Source organism: Lissotriton helveticus, chromosome 7, assembly GCF_964261635.1.
Source record: "Lissotriton helveticus chromosome 7, aLisHel1.1, whole genome shotgun sequence".
NCBI lineage: Eukaryota > Metazoa > Chordata > Amphibia > Caudata > Salamandridae > Lissotriton > Lissotriton helveticus.
Window position 1 is genome coordinate 935,514,738 of NC_136068.1, and position 27,168 is coordinate 935,541,905.

Consider the following 27,168-nt stretch of genomic DNA (forward strand, 5'->3'; position numbering starts at 1 on the left):
TGATGTCTCCTCCTCCTGTGTTTCCTCGTCACCGAGGGCGATTGGTCACGTGCTGTCCTGACATCATAAAGCTAGAGCAGGATGTCATCTGACATGAGGGACAATCAGTTGCCTAGCAAGCACTAAGATACATTTATCATGGTATTGAACTGGGTTGCAGGGTAAACAGGGCGCCCAGCTGAAGACCTAGATGGTGAGATGAATGAAACTGTCGCATTATTTGAGACTTGTGCATCTGTTTGAAGGTGCAGTTAATCACAATGTTCTCGACTTCTCTTTAGCTTAACTGATAAGGATGTACTAAGATGAAGATGTTAAGATGTTGTTTATAGTTTTTATTATTCCCACTAACAGTAGTGTAAACCTTCCTCCCTCAACTTATCAGATCACTCAATTGCTATTGGCGTATCATAACCTATAAGAATTGCACTGAGAAGGGGATGCCATCACTTGGCTGGCAATCACATCTTTTTATCTAGGTCCTGATGTAGGTGCTAGTGTTGTGTAGAGAGTGGTAGCAAATGAGGCATAGGATTGATGTAATGTAATGTGTATACTTGTAAAGCGCACTGTTGCCAGCCGGCGTCCTGGCGCTGTATACCGCTGGGGAACCAGTCCTGGCTTTCCCTGTGGGATGGTCACTGCTGGGAATCCCCAAGGTGGAGCCAGGCATCCCCGGCGTTGAGGGGGCCGTTGTGGAGATTAGGCAAGCTAATGCCCAGAGTTGCAGAGTGGGACCCCTGGTTAGAGTAGGCACCCACGTGAGAATTATCGAGTCCGCTGACCCTGGTCCATGACCCTGCCGCGTCGGGAATCGAACCCTGGTCCCGGGCCGACTTCTGCTTTTGGGTCTGCTGCCTCTAACCAGTGAGCCATTGAGAGATGTACCCCAGGCTGAACATGAAAACTGAGAAAACATGAAAACTGAGATTCTAATTTTTAGTAGGGTGTGGATTTTCACAATATCCATAGTAATGATTATCAAGCCTTAGAAAATCTGTTTTTTATTGCTGTGCATTCGTTTGAAAATATTCAAGTTCTAATGCACTAAGAGTGGACTTTTCCATCTGCAGAATATACTGAATGACCAGAGATGGCAGTGCTGCGGAAGAGAATTTGTCTGCATTGCTGAGACCAAAAAAAAAACCAAGAAGCCATTTCTCAGCACTCTGCCTTCCTTCATCAATTTAAATGGTAAGTCAAACTCGAGTTAGTGGGGTCTTGGCATGATTATCTTTGTCAAGACTCTACCAAAATGGATGACGTTACGGTGATCATCATATTTTATCAGACTTTGTCTCCGAAGCTGAGAAAGCCTGCGTTAGATACCTGTGCTAACAATGTGTCATCAGAGGACATTACTGTCTTTAAGGCTGGAAAGAGTTTCCTTAATTTGGAGCCATGGCCTTACTTTCTCAAGGAGTGAAGCTCATTTGACCTGTTTCCCTGCACTCTGTGTGTCGGTCTCTGATACTCCAGATGGATAGCTGTTTAGGATACTCGGCGGTCTTGCAACTCCATCCAATTTTCAAAAGGAGCCCAATGCTTTCCCAGTATACTGCCTAGCTGCCTTGCAGTCCTAATTACATATAGTTACCTAGTGCATAATTGCTGATTTCTCCTCCTCCTGTGTTTCCTCATCACCCAGGGCGATTGGTCACGTGCTGTCCTGACATCATAAAGCTAGAGCAGGATGTCATCTGACATGAGGGACAATCAGTTGCCTAGCAAGCACTAAGATACATTTATCATGGTATTGAACTGGGTTGCAGGGTAAACAGGGCGCCCAGCTGAAGACCTAGATGGTGAGATGAATGAAACTGGCGCATTATTTGAGACTTGTGCATCTGTTTGAAGGTGCAGTTAATCACAATGTTCTCGACTTCTCTATAGCTTAACTGATAAGGATGTACTAAGATGAAGATGTTAAGATGTTGTTTATAGTTTTTATTATTCCCACTAACAGTAGCGTAAACCTTCCTCCCTCAACTTATCAGATCACTCAATTGCTATTGGCGTATCATAACCTATAAGAATTGCACTGAGAAGGGGATGCCATCACTTGGCTGGCAATCACATCTTTTTATCTAGGTCCTGATGTAGGTGCTAGTGTTGTGTAGAGAGTGGTAGAAATGAGGCATAGGATTGATGTAATGTAATGTGTATACTTGTAAAGCGCACTGTTGCCAGCCGGCGTCCTGGCGCTGTATACCGCTGGGGAACCAGTCCTGGCTTTCCCTGTGGGATGGTCCCTGCTGGGAATCCCCAAGGTGGAGCCAGGCATCCCCGGCGTTGAGGGGGCCGTTGTGGAGATTAGGCAAGCTAATGCCCAGAGTTGCAGAGTGGGACCCCTGGTTAGAGTAGGCACTGATGTGAGAATTATCGAGTCCGCTGACCCTGGTCCATGACCCTGCCGCGTCGGGAATCAAACCCTGGTCCCGGGCCGACTTCTGCTTTTGGGTCTGCCGCCTCTAACCAGTGAGCCATTGAGAGATGTACCCCAGTCGGAACATGAAAACTGAGAAAACATGAAAACTGAGATTCTAATTTTTAGTAGGGTGTGGATTTTAACAATATCCATAGTACTGATTATCAAGCCTTAGAAAATCTGTTTTTTATTGCTGTGCATTCGTTTGAGGATATTCAAGTTCTAATGCACTAAAAGTGGACTTTTCCATCTGCAGAATATACTGAATGACCAGAGATGGCAGTGCTGCGGAAGAGAATTTGTCTGCATTGCTGAGACCCAAAAAAAAACCAAGAAGCCATTTCTCAGCACTCTGCCTTCCTTCATCAATTTAAATGGTAAGTCAAACTCGAGTTAGTGGGGTCTTGGCATGATTATCTTTGTCAAGACTCTACCAAAATGGATGATGTTACGGTGATCATCATATTTTATCAGACTTTGTCTCCGAAGCTGAGAAAGCCTGCGTTAGATACCTGTGCTAACAATGTGTCATCAGAGGACATTACTGTCTTTAAGGCTGGAAAGAGTTTCCTTAATTTGGAGCGATGGCCTTACTTTCTCAAGCAGTGAAGCTCATTTTACCTGTTTCCCTGCACTCTGTGTGTGGGTCTCTGATACTCCAGATGGATAGCTGTTTAGGATACTCGGCGGTCTTGCAACTCCATCCAATTTTCAAAAGGAGCCCAATGCTTTCCCAGTATACTGCCTAGCTGCCTTGCAGTCCTCATTACATATAGTTACCTAGTGCATAATTGCTGATTTCTCCTCCTCCTGTGTTTCCGCGTCACCCAGGGCGATTGGTCACGTGCTGTCCTAACATCATAAAGCTAGAGCAGGATGTCATCTGACATGAGGGACAATCAGTTGCCTAGCAAGCACTAAGATACATTTATCATGGTATTGAACTGGGTTGCAGGGTAAACAGGGCGCCCAGCTGAAGACCTAGATGGTGAGATGAATGAAACTGGCGCATTATTTGAGACTTGTGCATCTGTTTGAAGGTGCAGTTAATCACAATGTTCTCGACTTCTCTATAGCTTAACTGATAAGGATGTACTAAGATGAAGATGTTAAGATGTTGTTTATAGTTTTTATTATTCCCACTAACAGTAGCGTAAACCTTCCTCCCTCAACTTATCAGATCACTCAATTGCTATTGGCGTATCATAACCTATAAGAATTGCACTGAGAAGGGGATGCCATCACTTGGCTGGCAATCACATCTTTTTATCTAGGTCCTGATGTAGGTGCTAGTGTTGTGTAGAGAGTGGTAGAAATGAGGCATAGGATTGATGTAATGTAATGTGTATACTTGTAAAGCGCACTGTTGCCAGCCAGCGTCCTGGCGCTGTAAACCGCTGGGGAACCAGTCCTGGCTTTCCCTGTGGGATGGTCCCTGCTGGGAATCCCCAAGGTGGAGCCAGGCATCCCCGGCGTTGAGGGGGCCGTTGTGGAGATTAGGCAAGCTAATGCCCAGAGTTGCAGAGTGGGACCCCTGGTTAAAGTAGGCACTGACGTGAGAATTATCGAGTCCGCTGACCCTGGTCCATGACCCTGCCGGGTCGGGAATCAAACCCTGGTCCCGGGCCGACTTCTGCTTTTGGGTCTGCTGCCTCTAACCAGTGAGCCATTGAGAGATGTACCCCAGGCTGAACATGAAAAATGAGAAAACATGAAAACTGAGATTCTAATTTTTAGTAGGGTGTGGATTTTCACAATATCCATAGTACTGATTATCAAGCCTTAGAAAATCTGTTTTTTATTGCTGTGCATTCGTTTGAAAATATTCAAGTACTAATGCACTAACAGTGGACTTTTCCATCTGCAGAATATACTGAATGACCAGAGATGGCAGTGCTGCGGAAGAGAATTTGTCTGCATTGCTGAGACCAAAAAAAAAACCAAGAAGCCATTTCTCAGCACTCTGCCTTCCTTCATCAATTTAAATGGTAAGTCAAACTCGAGTTAGTGGGGTCTTGGCATGATTATCTTTGTCAAGACTCTACCAAAATGGATGACGTTACGGTGATCATCATATTTTATCAGACTTTGTCTCCGAAGCTGAGAAAGCCTGCGTTAGATACCTGTGCTAACAATGTGTCATCAGAGGACATTACTGTCTTTAAGGCTGGAAAGAGTTTCCTTAATTTGGAGCCATGGCCTTACTTTCTCAAGGAGTGAAGCTCATTTGACCTGTTTCCCTGCACTCTGTGTGTGGGTCTCTGATACTCCAGATGGATAGCCGTTTAGGATACTCGGCGGTCTTGCAACTCCATCCAATTTTCAAAAGGAACCCAATGCTTTCCCAGTATACTGCCTAGCTGCCTTGCAGTCCTAATTACATATAGTTACCTAGTGCATAATTGCTGATGTCTCCTCCTCCTGTGTTTCCTCGTCACCGAGGGCGATTGGTCACGTGCTGTCCTGACATCATAAAGCTAGAGCAGGATGTCATCTGACATGAGGGACAATCAGTTGCCTAGCAAGCCCTAAGATACATTTATCATGGTATTGAACTGGGTTGCAGGGTAAACAGGGCGCCCAGCTGAAGACCTAGATGGTGAGATGAATGAAACTGTCGCATTATTTGCGACTTGTGCATCTGTTTGAAGGTGCAGTTAATCACAATGTTCTCGACTTCTCTATAGCTTAACTGATAAGGATGTACTAAGATGAAGATGTTAAGATGTTGTTTATAGTTTTTATTATTCCCACTAACAGTAGCGTAAACCTTCCTCCCTCAACTTATCAGATCACTCAATTGCTATTGGCGTATCATAACCTATAAGAATTGCACTGAGAAGGGGATGCCATCACTTGGCTGGCAATCACATCTTTTTATCTAGGTCCTGATGTAGGTGCTAGTGTTGTGTAGAGAGTGGTAGCAAATGAGGCATAGGATTGATGTAATGTAATGTGTATACTTGTAAAGCGCACTGTTGCCAGCCGGCGTCCTGGCGCTGTATACCGCTGGGGAACCAGTCCTGGCTTTCCCTGTGGGATGGTCCCTGCTGGGAATCCCCAAGGTGGAGCCAGGCATCCCCGGCGTTGAGGGGGCCGTTGTGGAGATTAGGCAAGCTAATGCCCAGAGTTGCAGAGTGGGACCCCTGGTTAGAGTAGGCACCCACGTGAGAATTATCGAGTCCGCTGACCCTGGTCCATGACCCTGCCGCGTCGGGAATCGAACCCTGGTCCCGGGCCGACTTCTGCTTTTGGGTCTGCTGCCTCTAACCAGTGAGCCATTGAGAGATGTACCCCAGGCTGAACATGAAAACTGAGAAAACATGAAAACTGAGATTCTAATTTTTAGTAGGGTGTGGATTTTCACAATATCCATAGTACTGATTATCAAGCCTTAGAAAATCTGTTTTTATTGCTGTGCATTCGTTTGAAAATATTCAAGTTCTAATGCACTAACAGTGGACTTTTCCATCTGCAGAATATACTGAATGACCAGAGATGGCAGTGCTGCGGAAGAGAATTTGTCTGCATTGCTGAGACCAAAAAAAAAAAACAAGAAGCCATTTCTCAGCACTCTGCCTTCCTTCATCAATTTAAATGGTAAGCCAAACTCGAGTTAGTGGGGTCTTGGCATGATTATCTTTGTCAAGACTCTACCAAAATGGATGACGTTACGGTGATCATCATATTTTATCAGACTTTGTCTCCGAAGCTGAGAAAGCCTGCGTTAGATACCTGTGCTAACAATGTGTCATCAGAGGACATTACTGTCTTTAAGGCTGGAAAGAGTTTCCTTAATTTGGAGCCATGGCCTTACTTTCTCAAGGAGTGAAGCTCATTTGACCTGTTTCCCTGCACTCTGTGTGTGGGTCTCTGATACTCCAGATGGATAGCCGTTTAGGATACTCGGCGGTCTTGCAACTCCATCCAATTTTCAAAAGGAGCCCAATGCTTTCCCAGTATACTGCCTAGCTGCCTTGCAGTCCTAATTACATATAGTTACCTAGTGCATAATTGCTGATGTCTCCTCCTCCTGTGTTTCCTCGTCACCGAGGGCGATTGGTCACGTGCTGTCCTGACATCATAAAGCTAGAGCAGGATGTCATCTGACATGAGGGACAATCAGTTGCCTAGCAAGCACTAAGATACATTTATCATGGTATTGAACTGGGTTGCAGGGTAAACAGGGCGCCCAGCTGAAGACCTAGATGGTGAGATGAATGAAACTGTCGCATTATTTGAGACTTGTGCATCTGTTTGAAGGTGCAGTTAATCACAATGTTCTCGACTTCTCTATAGCTTAACTGATAAGGATGTACTAAGATGAAGATGTTAAGATGTTGTTTATAGTTTTTATTATTCCCACTAACAGTAGCGTAAACCTTCCTCCCTCAACTTATCAGATCACTCAATTGCTATTGGCGTATCATAACCTATAAGAATTGCACTGAGAAGGGGATGCCATCACTTGGCTGGCAATCACATCTTTTTATCTAGGTCCTGATGTAGGTGCTAGTGTTGTGTAGAGAGTGGTAGCAAATGAGGCATAGGATTGAAGTAATGTAATGTGTATACTTGTAAAGCGCACTGTTGCCAGCCGGCGTCCTGGCGCTGTATACCGCTGGGGAACCAGTCCTGGCTTTCCCTGTGGGATGGTCCCTGCTGGGAATCCCCAAGGTGGAGCCAGGCATCCCCGGCGTTGAGGGGGCCGTTGTGGAGATTAGGCAAGCTAATGCCCAGAGTTGCAGAGTGGGACCCCTGGTTAGAGTAGGCACCCACGTGAGAATTATCGAGTCCGCTGACCCTGGTCCATGACCCTGCCGCGTCGGGAATCAAACCCTGGTCCCGGGCCGACTTCTGCTTTTGGGTCTGCTGCCTCTAACCAGTGAGCCATTGAGAGATGTACCCCAGGCTGAACATGAAAACTGAGAAAACATGAAAACTGAGATTCTAATTTTTAGTAGGGTGTGGATTTTCACAATATCCATAGTACTGATTATCAAGCCTTAGAAAATTTGTTTTTTATTGCTGTGCATTCGTTTGAAAATATTCAAGTACTAATGCACTAACAGTGGACTTTTCCATCTGCAGAATATACTGAATGACCAGAGATGGCAGTGCTGCGGAAGAGAATTTGTCTGCATTGCTGAGACCAAAAAAAAAACAAGAAGCCATTTCTCAGCACTCTGCCTTCCTTCATCAATTTAAATGGTAAGTCAAACTCGAGTTAGTGGGGTCTTGGCATGATTATCTTTGTCAAGACTCTACCAAAATGGATGACGTTACGGTGATCATCATATTTTATCAGACTTTGTCTCCGAAGCTGAGAAAGCCTGCGTTAGATACCTGTGCTAACAATGTGTCATCAGAGGACATTACTGTCTTTAAGGCTGGAAAGAGTTTCCTTAATTTGGAGCCATGGCCTTACTTTCTCAAGGAGTGAAGCTCATTTGACCTGTTTCCCTGCACTCTGTGTGTCGGTCTCTGATACTCCAGATGGATAGCTGTTTAGGATACTCGGCGGTCTTGCAACTCCATCCAATTTTCAAAAGGAGCCCAATGCTTTCCCAGTATACTGCCTAGCTGCCTTGCAGTCCTAATTACATATAGTTACCTAGTGCATAATTGCTGATTTCTCCTCCTCCTGTGTTTCCTCATCACCCAGGGCGATTGGTCACGTGCTGTCCTGACATCATAAAGCTAGAGCAGGATGTCATCTGACATGAGGGACAATCAGTTGCCTAGCAAGCACTAAGATACATTTATCATGGTATTGAACTGGGTTGCAGGGTAAACAGGGCGCCCAGCTGAAGACCTAGATGGTGAGATGAATGAAACTGGCGCATTATTTGAGACTTGTGCATCTGTTTGAAGGTGCAGTTAATCACAATGTTCTCGACTTCTCTATAGCTTAACTGATAAGGATGTACTAAGATGAAGATGTTAAGATGTTGTTTATAGTTTTTATTATTCCCACTAACAGTAGCGTAAACCTTCCTCCCTCAACTTATCAGATCACTCAATTGCTATTGGCGTATCATAACCTATAAGAATTGCACTGAGAAGGGGATGCCATCACTTGGCTGGCAATCACATCTTTTTATCTAGGTCCTGATGTAGGTGCTAGTGTTGTGTAGAGAGTGGTAGAAATGAGGCATAGGATTGATGTAATGTAATGTGTATACTTGTAAAGCGCACTGTTGCCAGCCGGCGTCCTGGCGCTGTATACCGCTGGGGAACCAGTCCTGGCTTTCCCTGTGGGATGGTCCCTGCTGGGAATCCCCAAGGTGGAGCCAGGCATACCCGGCGTTGAGGGGGCCGTTGTGGAGATTAGGCAAGCTAATGCCCAGAGTTGCAGAGTGGGACCCCTGGTTAGAGTAGGCACTGACGTGAGAATTATCGAGTCCGCTGACCCTGGTCCATGACCCTGCCGCGTCGGGAATCAAACCCTGGTCCCGGGCCGACTTCTGCTTTTGGGTCTGCCGCCTCTAACCAGTGAGCCATTGAGAGATGTACCCCAGTCGGAACATGAAAACTGAGAAAACATGAAAACTGAGATTCTAATTTTTAGTAGGGTGTGGATTTTCACAATATCCATAGTACTGATTATCAAGCCTTAGAAAATCTGTTTTTTATTGCTGTGCATTCGTTTGAGAATATTCAAGTTCTAATGCACTAAAAGTGGACTTTTCCATCTGCAGAATATACTGAATGACCAGAGATGGCAGTGCTGCGGAAGAGAATTTGTCTGCATTGCTGAGACCAAAAAAAAAACCAAGAAGCCATTTCTCAGCACTCTGCCTTCCTTCATCAATTTAAATGGTAAGTCAAACTCGAGTTAGTGGGGTCTTGGCATGATTATCTTTGTCAAGACTCTACCAAAATGGATGATGTTACGGTGATCATCATATTTTATCAGACTTTGTCTCCGAAGCTGAGAAAGCCTGCGTTAGATACCTGTGCTAACAATGTGTCATCAGAGGACATTACTGTCTTTAAGGCTGGAAAGAGTTTCCTTAATTTGGAGCGATGGCCTTACTTTCTCAAGCAGTGAAGCTCATTTTACCTGTTTCCCTGCACTCTGTGTGTGGGTCTCTGATACTCCAGATGGATAGCTGTTTAGGATACTCGGCGGTCTTGCAACTCCATCCAATTTTCAAAAGGAGCCCAATGCTTTCCCAGTATACTGCCTAGCTGCCTTGCAGTCCTCATTACATATAGTTACCTAGTGCATAATTGCTGATTTCTCCTCCTCCTGTGTTTCCTCGTCACCCAGGGCGATTGGTCACGTGCTGTCCTAACATCATAAAGCTAGAGCAGGATGTCATCTGACATGAGGGACAATCAGTTGCCTAGCAAGCACTAAGATACATTTATCATGGTATTGAACTGGGTTGCAGGGTAAACAGGGCGCCCAGCTGAAGACCTAGATGGTGAGATGAATGAAACTGGCGCATTATTTGAGACTTGTGCATCTGTTTGAAGGTGCAGTTAATCACAATGTTCTCGACTTCTCTATAGCTTAACTGATAAGGATGTACTAAGATGAAGATGTTAAGATGTTGTTTATAGTTTTTATTATTCCCACTAACAGTAGCGTAAACCTTCCTCCCTCAACTTATCAGATCACTCAATTGCTATTGGCGTATCATAACCTATAAGAATTGCACTGAGAAGGGGATGCCATCACTTGGCTGGCAATCACATCTTTTTATCTAGGTCCTGATGTAGGTGCTAGTGTTGTGTAGAGAGTGGTAGAAATGAGGCATAGGATTGATGTAATGTAATGTGTATACTTGTAAAGCGCACTGTTGCCAGCCGGCGTCCTGGCGCTGTATACCGCTGGGGAACCAGTCCTGGCTTTCCCTGTGGGATGGTCCCTGCTGGGAATCCCCAAGGTGGAGCCAGGCATCCCCGGCTTTGAGGGGGCCGTTGTGGAGATTAGGCAAGCTAATGCCCAGAGTTGCAGAGTGGGACCCCTGGTTAGAGTAGGCACCCACGTGAGAATTATCGAGTCCGCTGACCCTGGTCCATGACCCTGCCGCGTCGGGAATCGAACCCTGGTCCCGGGCCGACTTCTGCTTTTGGGTCTGCTGCCTCTAACCAGTGAGCCATTGAGAGATGTACCCCAGGCTGAACATGAAAACTGAGAAAACATGAAAACTGAGATTCTAATTTTTAGTAGGGTGTGGATTTTCACAATATCCATAGTACTGATTATCAAGCCTTAGAAAATCTGTTTTTATTGCTGTGCATTCGTTTGAAAATATTCAAGTTCTAATGCACTAACAGTGGACTTTTCCATCTGCAGAATATACTGAATGACCAGAGATGGCAGTGCTGCGGAAGAGAATTTGTCTGCATTGCTGAGACCAAAAAAAAAAAACAAGAAGCCATTTCTCAGCACTTTGCCTTCCTTCATCAATTTAAATGGTAAGCCAAACTCGAGTTAGTGGGGTCTTGGCATGATTATCTTTGTCAAGACTCTACCAAAATGGATGACGTTACGGTGATCATCATATTTTATCAGACTTTGTCTCCGAAGCTGAGAAAGCCTGCGTTAGATACCTGTGCTAACAATGTGTCATCAGAGGACATTACTGTCTTTAAGGCTGGAAAGAGTTTCCTTAATTTGGAGCCATGGCCTTACTTTCTCAAGGAGTGAAGCTCATTTGACCTGTTTCCCTGCACTCTGTGTGTGGGTCTCTGATACTCCAGATGGATAGCTGTTTAGGATACTCGGCGGTCTTGCAACTCCATCCAATTTTCAAAAGGAGCCCAATGCTTTCCCAGTATACTGCCTAGCTGCCTTGCAGTCCTAATTACATATAGTTACCTAGTGCATAATTGCTGATGTCTCCTCCTCCTGTGTTTCCTCGTCACCGAGGGCGATTGGTCACGTGCTGTCCTGACATCATAAAGCTAGAGCAGGATGTCATCTGACATGAGGGACAATCAGTTGCCTAGCAAGCACTAAGATACATTTATCATGGTATTGAACTGGGTTGCAGGGTAAACAGGGCGCCCAGCTGAAGACCTAGATGGTGAGATGAATGAAACTGTCGCATTATTTGAGACTTGTGCATCTGTTTGAAGGTGCAGTTAATCACAATGTTCTCGACTTCTCTATAGCTTAACTGATAAGGATGTACTAAGATGAAGATGTTAAGATGTTGTTTATAGTTTTTATTATTCCCACTAACAGTAGCGTAAACCTTCCTCCCTCAACTTATCAGATCACTCAATTGCTATTGGCGTATCATAACCTATAAGAATTGCACTGAGAAGGGGATGCCATCACTTGGCTGGCAATCACATCTTTTTATCTAGGTCCTGATGTAGGTGCTAGTGTTGTGTAGAGAGTGGTAGCAAATGAGGCATAGGATTGATGTAATGTAATGTGTATACTTGTAAAGCGCACTGTTGCCAGCCGGCGTCCTGGCGCTGTATACCGCTGGGGAACCAGTCCTGGCTTTCCCTGTGGGATGGTCCCTGCTGGGAATCCCCAAGGTGGAGCCAGGCATCCCCGGCGTTGAGGGGGCCGTTGTGGAGATTAGGCAAGCTAATGCCCAGAGTTGCAGAGTGGGACCCCTGGTTAGAGTAGGCACCCACGTGAGAATTATCGAGTCCGCTGACCCTGGTCCATGACCCTGCCGCGTCGGGAATCGAACCCTGGTCCCGGGCCGACTTCTGCTTTTGGGTCTGCTGCCTCTAACCAGTGAGCCATTGAGAGATGTACCCCAGGCTGAACATGAAAACTGAGAAAACATGAAAACTGAGATTCTAATTTTTAGTAGGGTGTGGATTTTCACAATATCCATAGTACTGATTATCAAGCCTTAGAAAATCTGTTTTTATTGCTGTGCATTCGTTTGAAAATATTCAAGTTCTAATGCACTAACAGTGGACTTTTCCATCTGCAGAATATACTGAATGACCAGAGATGGCAGTGCTGCGGAAGAGAATTTGTCTGCATTGCTGAGACCAAAAAAAAAAACAAGAAGCCATTTCTCAGCACTCTGCCTTCCTTCATCAATTTAAATGGTAAGTCAAACTCGAGCTAGTGGGGTCTTGGCATGATTATCTTTGTCAAGACTCTACCAAAATGGATGACGTTACGGTGATCATCATATTTTATCAGACTTTGTCTCCGAAGCTGAGAAAGCCTGCGTTAGATACCTGTGCTAACAATGTGTCATCAGAGGACATTACTGTCTTTAAGGCTGGAAAGAGTTTCCTTAATTTGGAGCCATGGCCTTACTTTCTCAAGAAGTGAAGCTCATTTGACCTGTTTCCCTGCACTCTGTGTGTGGGTCTCTGATACTCCAGATGGATAGCTGTTTAGGATACTCGGCGGTCTTGCAACTCCATCCAATTTTCAAAAGGAGCCCAATGCTTTCCCAGTATACTGCCTAGCTGCCTTGCAGTCCTAATTACATATAGTTACCTAGTGCATAATTGCTGATGTCTCCTCCTCCTGTGTTTCCTCGTCACCGAGGGCGATTGGTCACGTGCTGTCCTGACATCATAAAGCTAGAGCATGATGTCATCTGACATGAGGGACAATCAGTTGCCTAGCAAGCACTAAGATACATTTATCATGGTATTGAACTGGGTTGCAGGGTAAACAGGGCGCCCAGCTGAAGACCTAGATGGTGAGATGAATGAAACTGGCGCATTATTTGAGACTTGTGCATCTGTTTGAAGGTGCAGTTAATCACAATGTTCTCGACTTCTCTATAGCTTAACTGATAAGGATGTACTAAGATGAAGATGTTAAGATGTTGTTTATAGTTTTTATTATTCCCACTAACAGTAGCGTAAACCTTCCTCCCTCAACTTATCAGATCACTCAATTGCTATTGGCGTATCATAACCTATAAGAATTGCACTGAGAAGGGGATGCCATCACTTGGCTGGCAATCACATCTTTTTATCTAGGTCCTGATGTAGGTGCTAGTGTTGTGTAGAGAGTGGTAGCAAATGAGGCATAGGATTGATGTAATGTAATGTGTATACTTGTAAAGCGCACTGTTGCCAGCCGGCGTCCTGGCCCTGTATACCGCTGGGGAACCAGTCCTGGCTTTCCCTGTGGGATGGTCCCTGCTGGGAATCCCCAAGGTGGAGCCAGGCATCCCCGGCGTTGAGGGGGCCGTTGTGGAGATTAGGCAAGCTAATGCCCAGAGTTGCAGAGTGGGACCCCTGGTTAGAGTAGGCACTGACGTGAGAATTATCGAGTCCGATGACCCTGGTCCATGACCCTGCCGCGTCGGGAATCGAACCCTGGTCCTGGGCCGACTTCTGCTTTTGGGTCTGCCGCCTCTAACCAGTGAGCCATTGAGAGATGTACCCCAGTCGGAACATGAAAACTGAGAAAACATGAAAACTGAGATTCTAATTTTTAGTAGGGTGTGGATTTTCACAATATCCATAGTACTGATTATCAAGCCTTAGAAAATCTGTTTTTTATTGCTGTGCATTCGTTTGAGAATATTCAAGTTCTAATGCACTAAAAGTGGACTTTTCCATCTGCAGAATATACTGAATGACCAGAGATGGCAGTGCTGCGGAAGAGAATTTGTCTGCATTGCTGAGACCAAAAAAAAAACCAAGAAGCCATTTCTCAGCACTCTGCCTTCCTTCATCAATTTAAATGGTAAGTCAAACTCGAGTTAGTGGGGTCTTGGCATGATTATCTTTGTCAAGACTCTACCAAAATGGATGATGTTACGGTGATCATCATATTTTATCAGACTTTGTCTCCGAAGCTGAGAAAGCCTGCGTTAGATACCTGTGCTAACAATGTGTCATCAGAGGACATTACTGTCTTTAAGGCTGGAAAGAGTTTCCTTAATTTGGAGCGATGGCCTTACTTTCTCAAGCAGTGAAGCTCATTTTACCTGTTTCCCTGCACTCTGTGTGTGGGTCTCTGATACTCCAGATGGATAGCTGTTTAGGATACTCGGCGGTCTTGCAACTCCATCCAATTTTCAAAAGGAGCCCAATGCTTTCCCAGTATACTGCCTAGCTGCCTTGCAGTCCTCATTACATATAGTTACCTAGTGCATAATTGCTGATTTCTCCTCCTCCTGTGTTTCCTCGTCACCCAGGGCGATTGGTCACGTGCTGTCCTAACATCATAAAGCTAGAGCAGGATGTCATCTGACATGAGGGACAATCAGTTGCCTAGCAAGCACTAAGATACATTTATCATGGTATTGAACTGGGTTGCAGGGTAAACAGGGCGCCCAGCTGAAGACCTAGATGGTGAGATGAATGAAACTGGCGCATTATTTGAGACTTGTGCATCTGTTTGAAGGTGCAGTTAATCACAATGTTCTCGACTTCTCTATAGCTTAACTGATAAGGATGTACTAAGATGAAGATGTTAAGATGTTGTTTATAGTTTTTATTATTCCCACTAACAGTAGCGTAAACCTTCCTCCCTCAACTTATCAGATCACTCAATTGCTATTGGCGTATCATAACCTATAAGAATTGCACTGAGAAGGGGATGCCATCACTTGGCTGGCAATCACATCTTTTTATCTAGGTCCTGATGTAGGTGCTAGTGTTGTGTAGAGAGTGGTAGAAATGAGGCATAGGATTGATGTAATGTAATGTGTATACTTGTAAAGCGCACTGTTGCCAGCCAGCGTCCTGGCGCTGTATACCGCTGGGGAACCAGTCCTGGCTTTCCCTGTGGGATGGTCCCTGCTGGGAATCCCCAAGGTGGAGCCAGGCATCCCCGGCGTTGAGGGGGCCGTTGTGGAGATTAGGCAAGCTAATGCCCAGAGTTGCAGAGTGGGACCCCTGGTTAAAGTAGGCACTGACGTGAGAATTATCGAGTCCGCTGACCCTGGTCCATGACCCTGCCGCGTCGGGAATCGAACCCTGGTCCCGGGCCGACTTCTGCTTTTGGGTCTGCTGCCTCTAACCAGTGAGCCATTGAGAGATGTACCCCAGGCTGAACATGAAAACTGAGAAAACATGAAAACTGAGATTCTAATTTTTAGTAGGGTGTGGATTTTCACAATATCCATAGTACTGATTATCAAGCCTTAGAAAATCTGTTTTTATTGCTGTGCATTCGTTTGAAAATATTCAAGTTCTAATGCACTAACAGTGGACTTTTCCATCTGCAGAATATACTGAATGACCAGAGATGGCAGTGCTGCGGAAGAGAATTTGTCTGCATTGCTGAGACCAAAAAAAAAAAACAAGAAGCCATTTCTCAGCACTTTGCCTTCCTTCATCAATTTAAATGGTAAGCCAAACTCGAGTTAGTGGGGTCTTGGCATGATTATCTTTGTCAAGACTCTACCAAAATGGATGACGTTACGGTGATCATCATATTTTATCAGACTTTGTCTCCGAAGCTGAGAAAGCCTGCGTTAGATACCTGTGCTAACAATGTGTCATCAGAGGACATTACTGTCTTTAAGGCTGGAAAGAGTTTCCTTAATTTGGAGCCATGGCCTTACTTTCTCAAGGAGTGAAGCTCATTTGACCTGTTTCCCTGCACTCTGTGTGTGGGTCTCTGATACTCCAGATGGATAGCTGTTTAGGATACTCGGCGGTCTTGCAACTCCATCCAATTTTCAAAAGGAGCCCAATGCTTTCCCAGTATACTGCCTAGCTGCCTTGCAGTCCTAATTACATATAGTTACCTAGTGCATAATTGCTGATGTCTCCTCCTCCTGTGTTTCCTCGTCACCGAGGGCGATTGGTCACGTGCTGTCCTGACATCATAAAGCTAGAGCAGGATGTCATCTGACATGAGGGACAATCAGTTGCCTAGCAAGCACTAAGATACATTTATCATGGTATTGAACTGGGTTGCAGGGTAAACAGGGCGCCCAGCTGAAGACCTAGATGGTGAGATGAATGAAACTGTCGCATTATTTGAGACTTGTGCATCTGTTTGAAGGTGCAGTTAATCACAATGTTCTCGACTTCTCTATAGCTTAACTGATAAGGATGTACTAAGATGAAGATGTTAAGATGTTGTTTATAGTTTTTATTATTCCCACTAACAGTAGCGTAAACCTTCCTCCCTCAACTTATCAGATCACTCAATTGCTATTGGCGTATCATAACCTATAAGAATTGCACTGAGAAGGGGATGCCATCACTTGGCTGGCAATCACATCTTTTTATCTAGGTCCTGATGTAGGTGCTAGTGTTGTGTAGAGAGTGGTAGCAAATGAGGCATAGGATTGATGTAATGTAATGTGTATACTTGTAAAGCGCACTGTTGCCAGCCGGCGTCCTGGCGCTGTATACCGCTGGGGAACCAGTCCTGGCTTTCCCTGTGGGATGGTCCCTGCTGGGAATCCCCAAGGTGGAGCCAGGCATCCCCGGCGTTGAGGGGGCCGTTGTGGAGATTAGGCAAGCTAATGCCCAGAGTTGCAGAGTGGGACCCCTGGTTAGAGTAGGCACCCACGTGAGAATTATCGAGTCCGCTGACCCTGGTCCATGACCCTGCCGCGTCGGGAATCGAACCCTGGTCCCGGGCCGACTTCTGCTTTTGGGTCTGCTGCCTCTAACCAGTGAGCCATTGAGAGATGTACCCCAGGCTGAACATGAAAACTGAGAAAACATGAAAACTGAGATTCTAATTTTTAGTAGGGTGTGGATTTTCACAATATCCATAGTACTGATTATCAAGCCTTAGAAAATCTGTTTTTATTGCTGTGCATTCGTTTGAAAATATTCAAGTTCTAATGCACTAACAGTGGACTTTTCCATCTGCAGAATATACTGAATGACCAGAGATGGCAGTGCTGCGGAAGAGAATTTGTCTGCATTGCTGAGACCAAAAAAAAAAACAAGAAGCCATTTCTCAGCACTCTGCCTTCCTTCATCAATTTAAATGGTAAGTCAAACTCGAGCTAGTGGGGTCTTGGCATGATTATCTTTGTCAAGACTCTACCAAAATGGATGACGTTACGGTGATCATCATATTTTATCAGACTTTGTCTCCGAAGCTGAGAAAGCCTGCGTTAGATACCTGTGCTAACAATGTGTCATCAGAGGACATTACTGTCTTTAAGGCTGGAAAGAGTTTCCTTAATTTGGAGCCATGGCCTTACTTTCTCAAGAAGTGAAGCTCATTTGACCTGTTTCCCTGCACTCTGTGTGTGGGTCTCTGATACTCCAGATGGATAGCTGTTTAGGATACTCGGCGGTCTTGCAACTCCATCCAATTTTCAAAAGGAGCCCAATGCTTTCCCAGTATACTGCCTAGCTGCCTTGCAGTCCTAATTACATATAGTTACCTAGTGCATAATTGCTGATGTCTCCTCCTCCTGTGTTTCCTCGTCACCGAGGGCGATTGGTCACGTGCTGTCCTGACATCATAAAGCTAGAGCATGATGTCATCTGACATGAGGGACAATCAGTTGCCTAGCAAGCACTAAGATACATTTATCATGGTATTGAACTGGGTTGCAGGGTAAACAGGGCGCCCAGCTGAAGACCTAGATGGTGAGATGAATGAAACTGGCGCATTATTTGAGACTTGTGCATCTGTTTGAAGGTGCAGTTAATCACAATGTTCTCGACTTCTCTATAGCTTAACTGATAAGGATGTACTAAGATGAAGATGTTAAGATGTTGTTTATAGTTTTTATTATTCCCACTAACAGTAGCGTAAACCTTCCTCCCTCAACTTATCAGATCACTCAATTGCTATTGGCGTATCATAACCTATAAGAATTGCACTGAGAAGGGGATGCCATCACTTGGCTGGCAATCACATCTTTTTATCTAGGTCCTGATGTAGGTGCTAGTGTTGTGTAGAGAGTGGTAGCAAATGAGGCATAGGATTGATGTAATGTAATGTGTATACTTGTAAAGCGCACTGTTGCCAGCCGGCGTCCTGGCCCTGTATACCGCTGGGGAACCAGTCCTGGCTTTCCCTGTGGGATGGTCCCTGCTGGGAATCCCCAAGGTGGAGCCAGGCATCCCCGGCGTTGAGGGGGCCGTTGTGGAGATTAGGCAAGCTAATGCCCAGAGTTGCAGAGTGGGACCCCTGGTTAGAGTAGGCACTGACGTGAGAATTATCGAGTCCGATGACCCTGGTCCATGACCCTGCCGCGTCGGGAATCGAACCCTGGTCCTGGGCCGACTTCTGCTTTTGGGTCTGCCGCCTCTAACCAGTGAGCCATTGAGAGATGTACCCCAGTCGGAACATGAAAACTGAGAAAACATGAAAACTGAGATTCTAATTTTTAGTAGGGTGTGGATTTTCACAATATCCATAGTACTGATTATCAAGCCTTAGAAAATCTGTTTTTTATTGCTGTGCATTCGTTTGAGAATATTCAAGTTCTAATGCACTAAAAGTGGACTTTTCCATCTGCAGAATATACTGAATGACCAGAGATGGCAGTGCTGCGGAAGAGAATTTGTCTGCATTGCTGAGACCAAAAAAAAAACCAAGAAGCCATTTCTCAGCACTCTGCCTTCCTTCATCAATTTAAATGGTAAGTCAAACTCGAGTTAGTGGGGTCTTGGCATGATTATCTTTGTCAAGACTCTACCAAAATGGATGATGTTACGGTGATCATCATATTTTATCAGACTTTGTCTCCGAAGCTGAGAAAGCCTGCGTTAGATACCTGTGCTAACAATGTGTCATCAGAGGACATTACTGTCTTTAAGGCTGGAAAGAGTTTCCTTAATTTGGAGCGATGGCCTTACTTTCTCAAGCAGTGAAGCTCATTTTACCTGTTTCCCTGCACTCTGTGTGTGGGTCTCTGATACTCCAGATGGATAGCTGTTTAGGATACTCGGCGGTCTTGCAACTCCATCCAATTTTCAAAAGGAGCCCAATGCTTTCCCAGTATACTGCCTAGCTGCCTTGCAGTCCTCATTACATATAGTTACCTAGTGCATAATTGCTGATTTCTCCTCCTCCTGTGTTTCCTCGTCACCCAGGGCGATTGGTCACGTGCTGTCCTAACATCATAAAGCTAGAGCAGGATGTCATCTGACATGAGGGACAATCAGTTGCCTAGCAAGCACTAAGATACATTTATCATGGTATTGAACTGGGTTGCAGGGTAAACAGGGCGCCCAGCTGAAGACCTAGATGGTGAGATGAATGAAACTGGCGCATTATTTGAGACTTGTGCATCTGTTTGAAGGTGCAGTTAATCACAATGTTCTCGACTTCTCTATAGCTTAACTGATAAGGATGTACTAAGATGAAGATGTTAAGATGTTGTTTATAGTTTTTATTATTCCCACTAACAGTAGCGTAAACCTTCCTCCCTCAACTTATCAGATCACTCAATTGCTATTGGCGTATCATAACCTATAAGAATTGCACTGAGAAGGGGATGCCATCACTTGGCTGGCAATCACATCTTTTTATCTAGGTCCTGATGTAGGTGCTAGTGTTGTGTAGAGAGTGGTAGAAATGAGGCATAGGATTGATGTAATGTAATGTGTATACTTGTAAAGCGCACTGTTGCCAGCCAGCGTCCTGGCGCTGTATACCGCTGGGGAACCAGTCCTGGCTTTCCCTGTGGGATGGTCCCTGCTGGGAATCCCCAAGGTGGAGCCAGGCATCCCCGGCGTTGAGGGGGCCGTTGTGGAGATTAGGCAAGCTAATGCCCAGAGTTGCAGAGTGGGACCCCTGGTTAAAGTAGGCACTGACGTGAGAATTATCGAGTCCGCTGACCCTGGTCCATGACCCTGCCGGGTCGGGAATCAAACCCTGGTCCCGGGCCGACTTCTGCTTTTGGGTCTGCTGCCTCTAACCAGTGAGCCATTGAGAGATGTACCCCAGGCTGAACATGAAAAATGAGAAAACATGAAAACTGAGATTCTAATTTTTAGTAGGGTGTGGATTTTCACAATATCCATAGTACTGATTATCAAGCCTTAGAAAATCTGTTTTTTATTGCTGTGCATTCGTTTGAAAATATTCAAGTACTAATGCACTAACAGTGGACTTTTCCATCTGCAGAATATACTGAATGACCAGAGATGGCAGTGCTGCGGAAGAGAATTTGTCTGCATTGCTGAGACCAAAAAAAAAACCAAGAAGCCATTTCTCAGCACTCTGCCTTCCTTCATCAATTTAAATGGTAAGTCAAACTCGAGTTAGTGGGGTCTTGGCATGATTATCTTTGTCAAGACTCTACCAAAATGGATGACGTTACGGTGATCATCATATTTTATCAGACTTTGTCTCCGAAGCTGAGAAAGCCTGCATTAGATACCTGTGCTAACAATGTGTCATCAGAGGACATTACTGTCTTTAAGGCTGGAAAGAGTTTCCTTAATTTGGAGCCATGGCCTTACTTTCTCAAGGAGTGAAGCTCATTTGACCTGTTTCCCTGCACTCTGTGTGTGGGTCTCTGATACTCCAGATGGATAGCCGTTTAGGATACTCGGCGGTCTTGAAACTCCATCCAATTTTCAAAAGGAGCCCAATGCTTTCCCAGTATACTGCCTAGCTGCCTTGCAGTCCTAATTACATATAGTTACCTAGTGCATAATTGCTGATGTCTCCTCCTCCTGTGTTTCCTCGTCACCGAGGGCGATTGGTCACGTGCTGTCCTGACATCATAAAGCTAGAGCAGGATGTCATCTGACATGAGGGACAATCAGTTGCCTAGCAAGCACTAAGATACATTTATCATGGTATTGAACTGGGTTGCAGGGTAAACAGGGCGCCCAGCTGAAGACCTAGATGGTGAGATGAATGAAACTGGCGCATTATTTGAGACTTGTGCATCTGTTTGAAGGTGCAGTTAATCACAATGTTCTCGACTTCTCTATAGCTTAACTGATAAGGATGTACTAAGATGAAGATGTTAAGATGTTGTTTATAGTTTTTATTATTCCCACTAACAGTAGCGTAAACCTTCCTCCCTCAACTTATCAGATCACTCAATTGCTATTGGCGTATCATAACCTATAAGAATTGCACTGAGAAGGGGATGCCATCACTTGGCTGGCAATCACATCTTTTTATCTAGGTCCTGATGTAGGTGCTAGTGTTGTGTAGAGAGTGGTAGAAATGAGGCATAGGATTGATGTAATGCAATGTGTATACTTGTAAAGCGCACTGTTGCCAGCCAGCGTCCTGGCGCTGTATACCGCTGGGGAACCAGTCCTGGCTTTCCCTGTGGGATGGTCCCTGCTGGGAATCCCCAAGGTGGAGCCAGGCATCCCCGGCGTTGAGGGGGCCGTTGTGGAGATTAGGCAAGCTAATGCCCAGAGTTGCAGAGTGGGACCCCTGGTTAGAGTAGGCACCCACGTGAGAATTATCGAGTCCGCTGACCCTGGTCCATGACCCTGCCGCGTCGGGAATCGAACCCTGGTCCCGGGCCGACTTCTGCTTTTGGGTCTGCTGCCTCTAACCAGTGAGCCATTAAAGATGTACCCCAGGCTGAACATGAAAACTGAGAAAACATGAAAACTGAGATTCTAATTTTTAGTAGGGTGTGGATTTTCACAATATCCATAGTACTGATTATCAAGCCTTAGAAAATCTGTTTTTTATTGCTGTGCATTCATTTGAAAATATTCAAGTTCTAATGAACTAACAGTGGACTTTTCCATCTGCAGAATATACTGAATGACCAGAGATGGCAGTGCTGCGGAAGAGAATTTGTCTGCATTGCTGAGACCAAAAAAAAAAACAAGAAGCCATTTCTCAGCACTCTGCCTTCCTTCATCAATTTAAATGGTAAGTCAAACTCGAGTTAGTGGGGTCTTGGCATGATTATCTTTGTCAAGACTCTACCAAAATGGATGACGTTACGGTGATCATCATATTTTATCAGACTTTGTCTCCGAAGCTGAGAAAGCCTGCGTTAGATACCTGTGCTAACAATGTGTCATCAGAGGACATTACTGTCTTTAAGGCTGGAAAGAGTTTCCTTAATTTGGAGCCATGGCCTTACTTTCTCAAGGAGTGAAGCTCATTTGACCTGTTTCCCTGCACTCTGTGTGTCGGTCTCTGATACTCCAGATGGATAGCTGTTTAGGATACTCGGCGGTCTTGCAACTCCATCCAATTTTCAAAAGGAGCCCAATGCTTTCCCAGTATACTGCCTAGCTGCCTTGCAGTCCTAATTACATATAGTTACCTAGTGCATAATTGCTGATTTCTCCTCCTCCTGTGTTTCCTCATCACCCAGGGCGATTGGTCACGTGCTGTCCTGACATCATAAAGCTAGAGCAGGATGTCATCTGACATGAGGGACAATCAGTTGCCTAGCAAGCACTAAGATATATTTATCATGGTATTGAACTGGGTTGCAGGGTAAACAGGGCGCCCAGCTGAAGACCTAGATGGTGAGATGAATGAAACTGGCGCATTATTTGAGACTTGTGCATCTGTTTGAAGGTGCAGTTAATCACAATGTTCTCGACTTCTCTATAGCTTAACTGATAAGGATGTACTAAGATGAAGATGTTAAGATGTTGTTTATAGTTTTTATTATTCCCACTAACAGTAGCGTAAACCTTCCTCCCTCAACTTATCAGATCACTCAATTGCTATTGGCGTATCATAACCTATAAGAATTGCACTGAGAAGGGGATGCCATCACTTGGCTGGCAATCACATCTTTTTATCTAGGTCCTGATGTAGGTGCTAGTGTTGTGTAGAGAGTGGTAGAAATGAGGCATAGGATTGATGTAATGTAATGTGTATACTTGTAAAGCGCACTGTTGCCAGCCGGCGTCCTGGCGCTGTATACCGCTGGGGAACCAGTCCTGGCTTTCCCTGTGGGATGGTCCCTGCTGGGAATCCCCAAGGTGGAGCCAGGCATACCCGGCGTTGAGGGGGCCGTTGTGGAGATTAGGCAAGCTAATGCCCAGAGTTGCAGAGTGGGACCCCTGGTTAGAGTAGGCACTGACGTGAGAATTATCGAGTCCGCTGACCCTGGTCCATGACCCTGCCGCGTCGGGAATCAAACCCTGGTCCCGGGCCGACTTCTGCTTTTGGGTCTGCCGCCTCTAACCAGTGAGCCATTGAGAGATGTACCCCAGTCGGAACATGAAAACTGAGAAAACATGAAAACTGAGATTCTAATTTTTAGTAGGGTGTGGATTTTCACAATATCCATAGTACTGATTATCAAGCCTTAGAAAATCTGTTTTTTATTGCTGTGCATTCGTTTGAGAATATTCAAGTTCTAATGCACTAAAAGTGGACTTTTCCATCTGCAGAATATACTGAATGACCAGAGATGGCAGTGCTGCGGAAGAGAATTTGTCTGCATTGCTGAGACCAAAAAAAAAACCAAGAAGCCATTTCTCAGCACTCTGCCTTCCTTCATCAATTTAAATGGTAAGTCAAACTCGAGTTAGTGGGGTCTTGGCATGATTATCTTTGTCAAGACTCTACCAAAATGGATGATGTTACGGTGATCATCATATTTTATCAGACTTTGTCTCCGAAGCTGAGAAAGCCTGCGTTAGATACCTGTGCTAACAATGTGTCATCAGAGGACATTACTGTCTTTAAGGCTGGAAAGAGTTTCCTTAATTTGGAGCCATGGCCTTACTTTCTCAAGGAGTGAAGCTCATTTGACCTGTTTCCCTGCACTCTGTGTGTGGGTCTCTGATACTCCAGATGGATAGCCGTTTAGGATACTCGGCGGTCTTGCAACTCCATCCAATTTTCAAAAGGAGCCCAATGCTTTCCCAGTATACTGCCTAGCTGCCTTGCAGTCCTAATTACATATAGTTACCTAGTGCATAATTGCTGATGTCTCCTCCTCCTGTGTTTCCTCGTCACCGAGGGCGATTGGTCACGTGCTGTCCTGACATCATAAAGCTAGAGCAGGATGTCATCTGACATGAGGGACAATCAGTTGCCTAGCAAGCACTAAGATACATTTATCATGGTATTGAACTGGGTTGCAGGGTAAACAGGGCGCCCAGCTGAAGACCTAGATGGTGAGATGAATGAAACTGTCGCATTATTTGAGACTTGTGCATCTGTTTGAAGGTGCAGTTAATCACAATGTTCTCGACTTCTCTATAGCTTAACTGATAAGGATGTACTAAGATGAAGATGTTAAGATGTTGTTTATAGTTTTTATTATTCCCACTAACAGTAGCGTAAACCTTCCTCCCTCAACTTATCAGATCACTCAATTGCTATTGGCGTATCATAACCTATAAGAATTGCACTGAGAAGGGGATGCCATCACTTGGCTGGCAATCACATCTTTTTATCTAGGTCCTGATGTAGGTGCTAGTGTTGTGTAGAGAGTGGTAGAAATGAGGCATAGGATTGATGTAATGTAATGTGTATACTTGTAAAGCGCACTGTTGCCAGCCGGCGTCCTGGCGCTGTATACCGCTGGGGAACCAGTCCTGGCTTTCCCTGTGGGATGGTCCCTGCTGGGAATCCCCAAGGTGGAGCCAGGCATCCCCGGCGTTGAGGGGGCCGTTGTGGAGATTAGGCAAGCTAATGCCCAGAGTTGCAGAGTGGGACCCCTGGTTAGAGTAGGCACCCACGTGAGAATTATCGAGTCCGCTGACCCTGGTCCATGACCCTGCCGCGTCGGGAATCGAACCCTGGTCCCGGGCCGACTTCTGCTTTTGGGTCTGCTGCCTCTAACCAGTGAGCCATTGAGAGATGTACCCCAGGCTGAACATGAAAACTGAGAAAACATGAAAACTGAGATTCTAATTTTTAGTAGGGTGTGGATTTTCACAATATCCATAGTACTGATTATCAAGCCTTAGAAAATCTGTTTTTATTGCTGTGCATTCGTTTGAAAATATTCAAGTTCTAATGCACTAACAGTGGACTTTTCCATCTGCAGAATATACTGAATGACCAGAGATGGCAGTGCTGCGGAAGAGAATTTGTCTGCATTGCTGAGACCAAAAAAAAAAACAAGAAGCCATTTCTCAGCACTCTGCCTTCCTTCATCAATTTAAATGGTAAGTCAAACTCGAGTTAGTGGGGTCTTGGCATGATTATCTTTGTCAAGACTCTACCAAAATGGATGATGTTACGGTGATCATCATATTTTATCAGACTTTGTCTCCGAAGCTGAGAAAGCCTGCGTTAGATACCTGTGCTAACAATGTGTCATCAGAGGACATTACTGTCTTTAAGGCTGGAAAGAGTTTCCTTAATTTGGAGCCATGGCCTTACTTTCTCAAGGAGTGAAGCTCATTTGACCTGTTTCTCTGCACTCTGTGTGTGGGTCTCTGATACTCCAGATGGATAGCTGTTTAGGATACTCGGCGGTCTTGCAACTCCATCCAATTTTCAAAAGGAGCCCAATGCTTTCCCAGTATACTACCTAGCTGCCTTGCAGTCCTAATTACATATAGTTACCTAGTGCATAATTGCTGATGTCTCCTCCTCCTGTGTTTCCTCGTCACCGAGGGCGATTGGTCACGTGCTGTCCTGACATCATAAAGCTAGAGCAGGATATCATCTGACATGAGGGACAATCAGTTGCCTAGCAAGCACTAAGATACATTTATCATGGTATTGAACTGGGTTGCAGGGTAAACAGGGCGCCCAGCTGAAGACCTAGATGGTGAGATGAATGAAACTGGCGCATTATTTGAGACTTGTGCATCTGTTTGAAGGTGCAGTTAATCACAATGTTCTCGACTTCTCTATAGCTTAACTGATAAGGATGTACTAAGATGAAGATGTTAAGATGTTGTTTATAGTTTTTATTATTCCCACTAACAGTAGCGTAAACCTTCCTCCCTCAACTTATCAGATCACTCAATTGCTATTGGCGTATCATAACCTATAAGAATTGCACTGAGAAGGGGATGCCATCACTTGGCTGGCAATCACATCTTTTTATCTAGGTCCTGATGTAGGTGCTAGTGTTGTGTAGAGAGTGGTAGAAATGAGGCATAGGATTGATGTAATGTAATGTGTATACTTGTAAAGCGCACTGTTGCCAGCCAGCGTCCTGGCGCTGTATACCGCTGGGGAACCAGTCCTGGCTTTCCCTGTGGGATGGTCCCTGCTGGGAATCCCCAAGGTGGAGCCAGGCATCCCCGGCGTTGAGGGGGCCGTTGTGGAGATTAGGCAAGCTAATGCCCAGAGTTGCAGAGTGGGACCCCTGGTTAAAGTAGGCACTGACGTGAGAATTATCGAGTCCGCTGACCCTGGTCCATGACCCTGCCGGGTCGGGAATCAAACCCTGGTCCCGGGCCGACTTCTGCTTTTGGGTCTGCTGCCTCTAACCAGTGAGCCATTGAGAGATGTACCCCAGGCTGAACATGAAAAATGAGAAAACATGAAAACTGAGATTCTAATTTTTAGTAGGGTGTGGATTTTCACAATATCCATAGTACTGATTATCAAGCCTTAGAAAATCTGTTTTTTATTGCTGTGCATTCGTTTGAAAATATTCAAGTACTAATGCACTAACAGTGGACTTTTCCATCTGCAGAATATACTGAATGACCAGAGATGGCAGTGCTGCGGAAGAGAATTTGTCTGCATTGCTGAGACCAAAAAAAAAACCAAGAAGCCATTTCTCAGCACTCTGCCTTCCTTCATCAATTTAAATGGTAAGTCAAACTCGAGTTAGTGGGGTCTTGGCATGATTATCTTTGTCAAGACTCTACCAAAATGGATGACGTTACGGTGATCATCATATTTTATCAGACTTTGTCTCCGAAGCTGAGAAAGCCTGCATTAGATACCTGTGCTAACAATGTGTCATCAGAGGACATTACTGTCTTTAAGGCTGGAAAGAGTTTCCTTA